The sequence below is a fragment of the Hipposideros armiger genome, unplaced genomic scaffold (assembly GCF_001890085.2).
Source record: "Hipposideros armiger isolate ML-2016 unplaced genomic scaffold, ASM189008v1 scaffold_30, whole genome shotgun sequence".
NCBI lineage: Eukaryota > Metazoa > Chordata > Mammalia > Chiroptera > Hipposideridae > Hipposideros > Hipposideros armiger.
In genome coordinates, this window is record NW_017731380.1 from 585,865 (window position 1) to 595,787 (window position 9,923).

At 37.3% G+C, this 9,923-nt stretch overlaps 1 protein-coding gene and 1 pseudogene across 1 annotated transcript in view; one reads left to right on the plus strand and one right to left on the minus strand.

Annotated features, from left to right (window-relative positions):
- LOC109379843 (ribulose-phosphate 3-epimerase-like) overlaps positions 1–6,002 on the plus strand; it is an 8,428-nt pseudogene extending 2,426 nt beyond the window's left edge.
- Positions 1–9,923, minus strand: part of SLC4A10 (solute carrier family 4 member 10) — a 200,567-nt gene that overhangs the window by 46,918 nt on the left and 143,726 nt on the right. The window lies entirely within an intron of this gene.

Below are 9,923 nucleotides of genomic sequence, written 5' to 3' on the forward strand. Positions count from 1 at the left end.
ACACACACACACACACACACACACACACACACACACACACACACACACACAATGGTAGAGAAGTAATAAATGAATTCAGTAAAGTTGAAGGATACAAAATCAACATACAAAAATCAGTTGATTTGAGATACACTAGCATTGAACAATCTGAAAAGGAAATTAAGAATACAATTCTATTTACAATAGCATCAAAAAGAATAAAATAGTTAGAAATAAACTTAAGCAAGGAGGCGAAAGACATCTACTCTTAGAACTACAAAACATTGCTAAAAGAAAAAAAGATACAAATAAATGGAAAGATATAAAGGTGTTCACGTACTGGAAGACTTAATGTTGTTAAAATGCCATTACTACCTAAAGTGATCTACAAATTCAATGCGATTTCTATGAAAATACCAATGGCATTTTTTTTCAGAAAAAAAAAATCCTAAAATTTATATGAATTCACAAAGGATCCCAAATAGCCAAAACCGTCTTAAGAAAGAAGAACAAAGTTGGAAGACTTACACTTTCTGATTTCAAAACATATTACAAAGCTACAGTAATCAAAACAGTGTAGTACTGGCATAAATACTTGACTTTACAGTGAACAATGCTTACACTATAATTAGGTAAAGGTTTAAAAATGTTTTTTTCATTTTTAGAATCAATCTTTAGACAAATTACTTAACACAACTATGGTTGTAGAATAAAAAGTATGTTAACAACCACCACAATAAAGTTTAGGGCGGGGAAGTGGAAGGCGGAACAGTTGGAAGGGAAGATGAGGCTTATTCATCTCCTCTTATAAAGCGGGAAGTATAGAGAACTACCTACAGATGATGGAATAAAAAATGGAAATATATATATATATATATATATATATATATATATATAAATTGTGGTTATTTATTTTATTTATGGTTACAGAGGTTATAGGAATGATGGACTTTAGGATGTGATATAATTATATTGGAAAAAGAGGTAGGTAGAGTGAGGAGGAAAGTTAATATTGGGAGTAGAAAGTGAGCTAAATCCATATTTAAAATATGGATTTAAAGTAAATCCAAAAGTAAAACAGTCCCATTTAGCATTGGTAAACTGAGAAAAAGTAATATAAGCATATTACTTAGAGATAAGTAGGTACCACCAAAAATAAACAAAAAAACTTGGTTAAAAGTGTTGCCTTTGAGTGAACTAGTACTTTAATTATAATCTTTCTATACTATTTTCATTTTACAGGATTTGCATGCATTATTTTGATAACAATAAAATGTATTTGAAAAATAACTGGTTCTCCTTGTAGCTGCTGTAAATTTACTTTCTTATTTCAGTGTGTACAAATTACCTCCCAGACCCTCCTGTATCTAGCTTTGTCTTTTTTGTCTCTTTTAAAAATTCAAAAAGATGCAATCATGGGCAAACCAATCCAGTGCTTCCCTTAAACTTATCATACCCTGCTCAACTAGAATTATATGCCCAAGATATATGATTATTTTTTACAGTAGATGGCAACTTATCGTCCCATCAACTAATTTTCAAAAAATTAGCACCTTTGGCAATATCTGTCTATAGCAGCTTTTAAAACAGGTTATTTCTCAATGTCATTTTCAACATAGTTCAAAGCTTACTGCTTCTGTGGCAAAGAAACCTGCTAAACTTGCTTTTTGGTAATTAGTTTAGTGTATCTATCCTGTCTAGATTCTGAAATAAACAATGCTTAAATAATCATGATCATTTCTCTTGGCATCTTGAAAACTGTTTCACAATTCTATTTGTAAGCGTCACTAAAATACGGTCAGAGTCAGAATTTACTTGCAGCCATAATTACTTTTCCACTTCAGTTTATAAAACCTGCCTCATTTATTTTTCCATGTAGAATAAGCATTGTAGAAATACTAAAAATATGAAGATTGTTTGAAATTATTTTACAGAATTCCTTGTGCATATTGAATGCATGATACTTTTGTGGTGTTCCACGTAGCAGACACTTTGCATACCACATTAGCCCCTATCAGCCCCACTTCTGCACAAGCTTTAAGGGGTCACTTCCAAGGGCAATCTCTTGGTGTCTGGCTTCAGGCTGCACCAGGTACTCCTTGACTGCTGCCCTTACACTGTGGCCACCCTTAACTAATGGGGGGTAGGGGCCCATAGATACATGCTTCCCCCATAAATCTCCAGGGCAAACAGTTGTGAGTAGCATTTCACAAGCCTTCTTAAAGATCCCATCAAATCAAGCATTAGTCACCTATATTTATGACCAACTAGATTTCATATTGGCCTCATCTCCTTGCCCATATTACTGTATTATTCTGCTCAGGCTACCATAACAAAATACCATAGACTGGGTGGCTTAAACCATAGAAATTTATTTCCTCGCAGATTTGGGTGCTGCAAGCCCAAGGTCAGGGTACCAGTATGGTTCCGTTCTGGTGAAAGCTCTCTTTCTGGTTTGTGAATGGCCACCTACTTGCTGTGTCCTCACATGGCAGATTCTCAATCTCTCTCTCTCTCTCTCTCTCTCTCTCTCTCTCTCTCTCTCTCTCTCTCTCTCTCTCTCCTTCCTGTGGGGGCCCAGGTGTCAGGGCCTCCCAGGGTCAGGAAAGGTTTTTTAGTATGCATGTGTGCTGGCACCATGACACTATTGTTATTGTGTTATAAAAACCCCAGTTTGGCTTAACTGGGTGCGGGTTCTGTGTTGTGCTGCCGGGTTTCTGAGTTCTGCCTGTGCCTCTGTTGCTGCTGCTGAATGAAGTGTTGCTGCATTCATGTCGAAGACTCTGCAAGGCTTTTTTCCCTTTGGGTGCCTCACTGCCGAAATCGCCCCTGCTTGAAACACTCGGACTCGACACTTTCTAAAGACTTTCTCTCCAAATACTCATACAGTTACAATGGAAGGCTTCAACATATGAATTTTGAGAGGACACAATTCAGTCCATAGCATTCACTCTCCTTATTATTCACTCCGCTCCTTAAGATCAATTAACTTCCAGGCAGTCTCTGCCTTAGGCCCTGCTTTCAGGGGAGCCCAGGTTATAGTATGTTTTGTTCTATATGGGTGGCAACACAGAGAAAAGAATCTATTGATAGCTCAGTCATAAAGACATTGTGCACAATGCTTAATTAACTCAATAAAAAGTTAATGAGTTACTTTGTAAAGTGAGTTAAAAAGTTAATTCAGTGCTATACTTAGCAAGATACCATGCTAAGTGTAGTATTGAATAAACTAGACATGATCCTAGGGCTTTACACGTAGGAGAGAAATACTAAACAGTTAATTACATAATTATATAAATACATCTGTGAAATGTACTATAAAGAAGTCTAGGCTGCTAAGATGGTAAATAAAAGGGGACCCTAACCTTGAATCTGAGCGCTCAGGGAAAACTTTAAGAAAAGGGGGCTTAAGCTGAGATCCAAATGATGAACAATACTTAATAAGAAATGGTGCAGGCAGCGGGGTGGGGTGATAGACTACAGAGAGCACAGCAGGTGGGAAGGCCTGGGGCAGGGAGCAACCGGGCAGAAAGGCCAGTGTGGCCGAAGCAGGAGGAGAGTGGGAGAACTGGGGTAGGACTGGGAGAGAGGCAAGAACCAACCAGTGCAGGGAGGCTTGAGGGCCCTAGCAAGTATTTTGAGCATTAAAATGAGAACACTAGGACACCTTTGAAGGTTTGTTTGTAAGATCTTATTCCATTGTTGCCGTGGTTTTGATGATTCATGTCGGTTATGCAGCCCTCATATGAAGTCTGTATCGTTAATTAAAAAGATTAGATCTAGGCATATCTAAAACAATTGTAGCTCAAGCTCTCAAGGAATGACATTAAAGGAGCGTAATCAGGCCATTGAGAGTTCTTAGAAGAAGAGGCAGTGGATGTAGTAAAGAACTGTGACAGGAAACAACTTGCATCTGGCATCCGTCAAAGGGAAGTATGGGAGGCAGATCAGATGAGTCCTGAAGTCCTAGAGCCAACACAGATGACCCGTCTACATTATCACATATACAAGAGCAGCTTATCACTCCAATACCTGCTTTCCGAATCCCAGATTGGAATCCAGCGATAAATTCTAATAGGAATAACCTTTCCATGCTTAATGAAGACACGCAAGCACTGGTCTAGAAAGTAAAATTTAATAGTGGAGCTCCTGGTAGCATGTCTATAGTCTGAAATAAGATGACTACTTATTTAAAAAAAATTTTTTAAAAGTAGAACCTAAAGGACCTGCATTGATCTTGGGTCCTCCTCTAAGTGGAGGCTTAGAGATTATACCTACAGTGGCCTCCAAAAAACTATCAGTTGGGTCTATAATGTCCTGTCCTGAATCTCTTGCTCCAATTTTATAGTTGTTCCAGAATTAGATAGAAAAGCATTAGGTGAAAAAGCAAGACTCACGGGCCCTCAAATCTCTTGCTATTCATATATATATATATATATATATATATATATATATATATGGACCTGCCAACCTCTGCCTGTAAGCCAGTTCACCAATAAGGGAAGCATGTTCCCATGATGGGGAAATTCCCCAACTTCACCTTTCTGTTACTTTACCTCAGAAGAAATGCCCAACATTATAGGAGTTTGATGGGAAAACATTTTCATACTCTGAGAATTTGGTAAAAGTAAATTTATTGATGATAAAAGGTAACTAAAATGCAAAACAGGGGGAATATGCCCAATTCCTCATGAAGGTAACATCATAAGAGAGAACTAGTATTATAGTAGATGTATTCATCAAATGGGTATGTATGTATGCATATACATGTGCATACATATAGCAGAATTGCGTTTGAAAAGAAGTTGGGGAGAAAAGCATTTATTAGCCCTTTGATCCCATCGGCCCTGGAGGGACCACATTAAAGGAGCTAAAGGCCTATTAATGGAGATTGGGGGTTATATCATTCACATAATATTTTAGCTAATCACTAAATAAACCAGCTCTTCTAGGTTATCTTTCCAGCCCAAGTAAAATAAAACAAAGCAAATTGCTAGTTCTGACTCATTTGAATTATACACAAGTAGCCATAAGATGTAACTGATTCTTAAGTTCTTAAAAGCTATAACTTTATGTTCAAAGCTCTACCTATGTCTTTACCTTGACTTACACTGGGGAAAATTAATCCTTATTTCAAAAGAAAATTTAGTCGCTGCTTAAAGATTAAAGTACTAACACATTTAAAAAACAAACCAAAAAAAAAGGACAAATCAGGATGATGCGTTCATCTTGCCAGGGGAATCATGGGTAAGTTGGCTCTTGGGAACCAGTACCACAGCATCCAGCTGTAAGATTGGTCCTTCCATCTTCAACAACAACCTGACCAATCTGGGGGAAAGTACCTCTGGATGCTGGCCTCAGGGGACAATTATCTACACCTGGATATATACGTCTGAGCATTTTGTTGGAAACATCACCTCTGGTCACCCTGTGGCAGAAAGTCTCCAAAAGCAGCTAGGCCAGGATCTCATCCTTGACATGCACAAGATGGTGTCCAGGCTGCAACAGTGGGTAAAGCCAATAGCTGCAGTAGAAGTCAATCAATATACCTTTCATTTCAAGGATACTGAGAACCCAGGAGCTTTGATTAAAGACATTTGAGAGAATGGGATGCAAGTTAGACTTGCCATTAAACTAGGAACTACAGCTGAGTATTTGACACCATGGGCTAATCAGATAGATATGGCATGGCCTTGGAGGACAGAAATTTATAGAAGATATGATGTCAAAGTTTCATTGGTTGAGGAGCCAGTTCCTGCCTTTAGACACAGAGGTTGATGGTGGGGTGGGTCCTGACACTATCCATAACTGTGCAAACACAGGGGTTAATATAATTGTGTTTGGTGGTGCTACAATAAAGGAGTGAAGACCTCAGATCTGTGATCAACTGGTTAAAACATATTTGCTCAGAAGTTTCTCAAAAACATTCTCTTCATGGATCAACTCTTAAGGAGTTCAATGTTTCTGCTTATGAAATTTTCGTTTTACTGGAAAACAAGAATGTTGACAACCAAATTATATGAATGAGGCAGTGCTGATTTTCTGAGCAATTATTCATTCCAATGACTAAAACCTATTGTATCAAATGTACTAAGAGGTTAGAAATTGGGGTGTATACCTACATTTTCAGTAATGGAATTGAAATATTAGTGTGGTGAAATGCCCTGTTTTTACTGGGACACTTGATTTTTATAAGGAGTAAAATATAATTGTATTAAGGTTATAAACAGAAATGTATGTTAATGCCTAAGGCAGGCATACGAGCTATTATGAAAAAATTTATCTGCATTTCTGAAAAGTTTTCTGTTGTTTCCTGTTTTCCAAAAACAAGGGAAGTCTTTATGTTTTCCATAATTCATGATATTTGTGTATATGTTTGTTAATATGAGTAGAATGGAAAAATCTAAGCTTGGATCTGACTGGGATGGCATACCATATTCTCCTTTCATCTAAAAGATCTGGGTTTTTTTTCCCTTTTTGCTTTATACTCAATACATAAAAACTATTTTAAAAATGCATGAAGCCCAGGGGTTTTCAGGTGGTCTGTTCTAAAATATAAACATTGATTTTTATCAGATTTTATCAGGGTGTTTTATCAGTTTTGCTGAAGAGGCAGATCATTCAGAGACTTTTCCTTTTTTTTACGCCACCTACCATTCGTATGGCTATTAAATAATGCTGTGCCTTAGCTCTGAATAGAAAGAAAAATAAAGCATCTATTTGGAAGTAATATTAAGATGAATCTTGACTCTGTCCCTTTCGACCTATTTGACCTTAGGAAATCACACAACCTCTGTGAGCTTTTATAATTATATTCAATGTAAAATGAGTTAATAACAATAGTGCAAGTTCGTGCTAAAGCTTAAAAGAGGTACTGTAACATATGTAAAGCTTCTAGTACCATTCCTAGAATTTAGTAGATGCTCAATATGAAGAAGCTTACCATATATAAGTTTGTTATAAGGTTATAAAATACTTTGATATAATCTATAAATCATTAAATCTACAAATCACTCCTATGAGTAGGACAGGTATTTTTATCCTCAGTTAAAAATGAGAAACTAAAGCTCAGCAGCAGACTGGTGCCACGGGAAGGATCAGGTAGGACGTAGGATTTCTGGTCTGTGCTCCTTTTATAAATTGAACCCAGGGAAGGTGGAGTAGGCAAAGAAAGCTTCTTCTACTTAACATTGTCTTATTTCCAGTCTAACCTTATTCTGTAGCAGAACCAGATGGCTAAGAATATTCTGGAACTATGGGTCTTGGCCCCAACGATATATATTTTATTATTCCTAGAAAGACCAGGTAGGTTAGGAGATGACAGGGTACAGAGTTAATCCATAAACTATTTATAACCATGTTCCAAATTATAGTTAGGAAACAAATATGTATCAACCATTTTATTATTATACTCTTGTTATGAAATAAATATGGCAAGAAATTTAAAAAACAAACAAACAGGTATCTGCAGTATTTTTTTCTGCATAAATTGTCAGAATTTGAAAAGAAAAAAGAAATCTTACAAAGGTTAGACCTGGGACCTCCAACCTGGTGAGGAAGAGATAATTTCCCTATTTCTGAAACTTTTAGATCCCTGGGGATGGTTCTGAGAATAAAGTATACTGAAAGCAGTGAGGGGAGGGATGAAAATGCTACCTGCCTTCACATCCCCACCTGGAATCCCAACTAAGCGTGTGGGAATGAGGAAGCAGTCAGTAAATGGCTGGGAGAGCTGCTCAGAGGTCTGCCAGGTAAAACTCCCAAGGTCCTTCTTGATCGATGGTATCCAACCCATTGTCCAGGGACTCTTAAACTTACGGCCTTGTGAAATTGGCATGTGCTCTCTAAAGTCTCCATTTAGAACCATAAATATAAATATATATATATATATATATATACACACACACACACACACACACACACACACACACATACATATATTCCGCTGCAGAGATAAGATATTCGCCTAGGCCTATATACATATATGCTATGATTCAGGTTTAAATCATCTGAACATACAGAAGAGCTGCCCTAAATCCTTACCTGCCTTGTTATGCATTAAAATACGATATCTTTGGTGACTATTGCATAGTAGCACTGCCAGAAAGAACACTGTTAATATCATTCATTAGGAGCAGTACTCTCTTTCTGGTTAAAGTAAATTAGTAATATATAGCCTGAATCTGTTATATCAAATGGCAAACATTCTGCTTTTTAAGTAGCTAACGATTAGAATTTTTCAAGTTAGTCATTCTGCTCATTTACCTAAGAAAAAAACACCCAACACCATAGTTTAATAGGAAATTATTTGCATATTCTAAACATTTGGTGAAGGCAAATTTATATAATATAAAAAGAAAATTAAAATGTAGAATAGAGACTATATGGCGAGTTTCTTGCAGAAGCAATACAAGGGCGAGAGAGCACTATAGTAGATGCTTAAATACATCTATGTACAAAAATATGTGTGTGTATACATACACGTTTCCACTAGTTACTGTATAGCTATGCATATCTCTATGATATACACACAGCTACCACATGCATGGCCGGAGACACTTTGTTTTCTAGTTTAATAGTTTGATTTCTACATTTTATAGATGGAGGAAATCAAATGTGGGACACTTTATCCAAAGTCATACTGACAATTAGATGTGAATCCAGGTCTGTTTGACTCTGAAATCTCTGCTCTTTCGGCTATAATATGCTTCCTCTACATGTAACTCTGGGCCATTTCTATTAGCATAGCCAGAGGAGTGAGATGGTTCCATCACTGTGTGGGCTTCCTAGCTTCCTTTCAGGACCCCTCTCCTGCAGCCCTGCCGCCATATCATAACAACAACACCACTCTCCAGATTCCTCCTTCTCAGCCTACCTAGCCACCAGCTGGCATGGCTCTCCATCCAATTCACTTGCTGTGTGTGCACCATGCCCTCAGGGCCAGAGCCTCTGTTTTCCAAAGTGATTACACTGTGTTTGTGAGGACAATGCCATAATGTGTTACTCCACTTCCGGGAGTACACTCAAATTTACATTTTAACAGTGATGTTCTGAAGGCACTAAGCAATTTGGTATAAAAATGATAAGATCATGGAAAGATATTTTTTTTGGAGAGTCAGGTCTGTAAGCAGATGTTAGACACCTACACCGCCTAGTCAGGCTTATCTCTTACTGATAACCTTCTTCATCTATAAATCAATACCAAAGAGGAAAAATACGTTTTTTTAATCAAAAGTATTTATGTTATACATCACAGATATCACGTATAGCCAACAACCAAATCATTGTTCTTTCCCGAGTAAGACAAACATGACAACCACTACGCTGTGGAAACAGGTTCCTTGTTCCTTCCTGAGTCTGCATCTCTGATATTTGAAATCTCAGCAGTTAGTTCTCAGAGGCTGCATGCCTGTACAGGAAGTTGGAGAAAGATCTCCCTACCAACCCCTGGTGGCTCAAATGCGGCTCTGGCTATTTAGATTTTATGTTCTTAAATATCAACATCAGATTTCTTAAATAAATAAATCAATTAAAAAATGAGGGGAAAAAAAACCTACTTTCCCGGTTTTTACCTAGGCTGATGAACTTAGTCCAAATAACTCCAAAACTACAAAAAGAAGAGAAAAGGGAAAGAAAGAAAACTAGAGACAGCAATGTGACGAGATAAAATATGAGTTTGGAATAAGTTCTTCTGTTTCCAAAATAAATTTTAGTGACTCTGGCCATAAGGTGGAAATATTAATACCACCCTCCCCCCCGCTGCCAAAAAAACATCTTTAGGTGCATAAGGCAGGCTGGAGCTTACAACACTGGACTTTGGACTCTTCAGCCAGGTTCCTAAGCTCAGTCAAATCCAAGCACTTAGCTGAGCAACTTTGGACACGTTACTTAATTTCTCTATATTTGTCTTCTTAAAGTGGGGATATTGATAGTACCGTATTTGC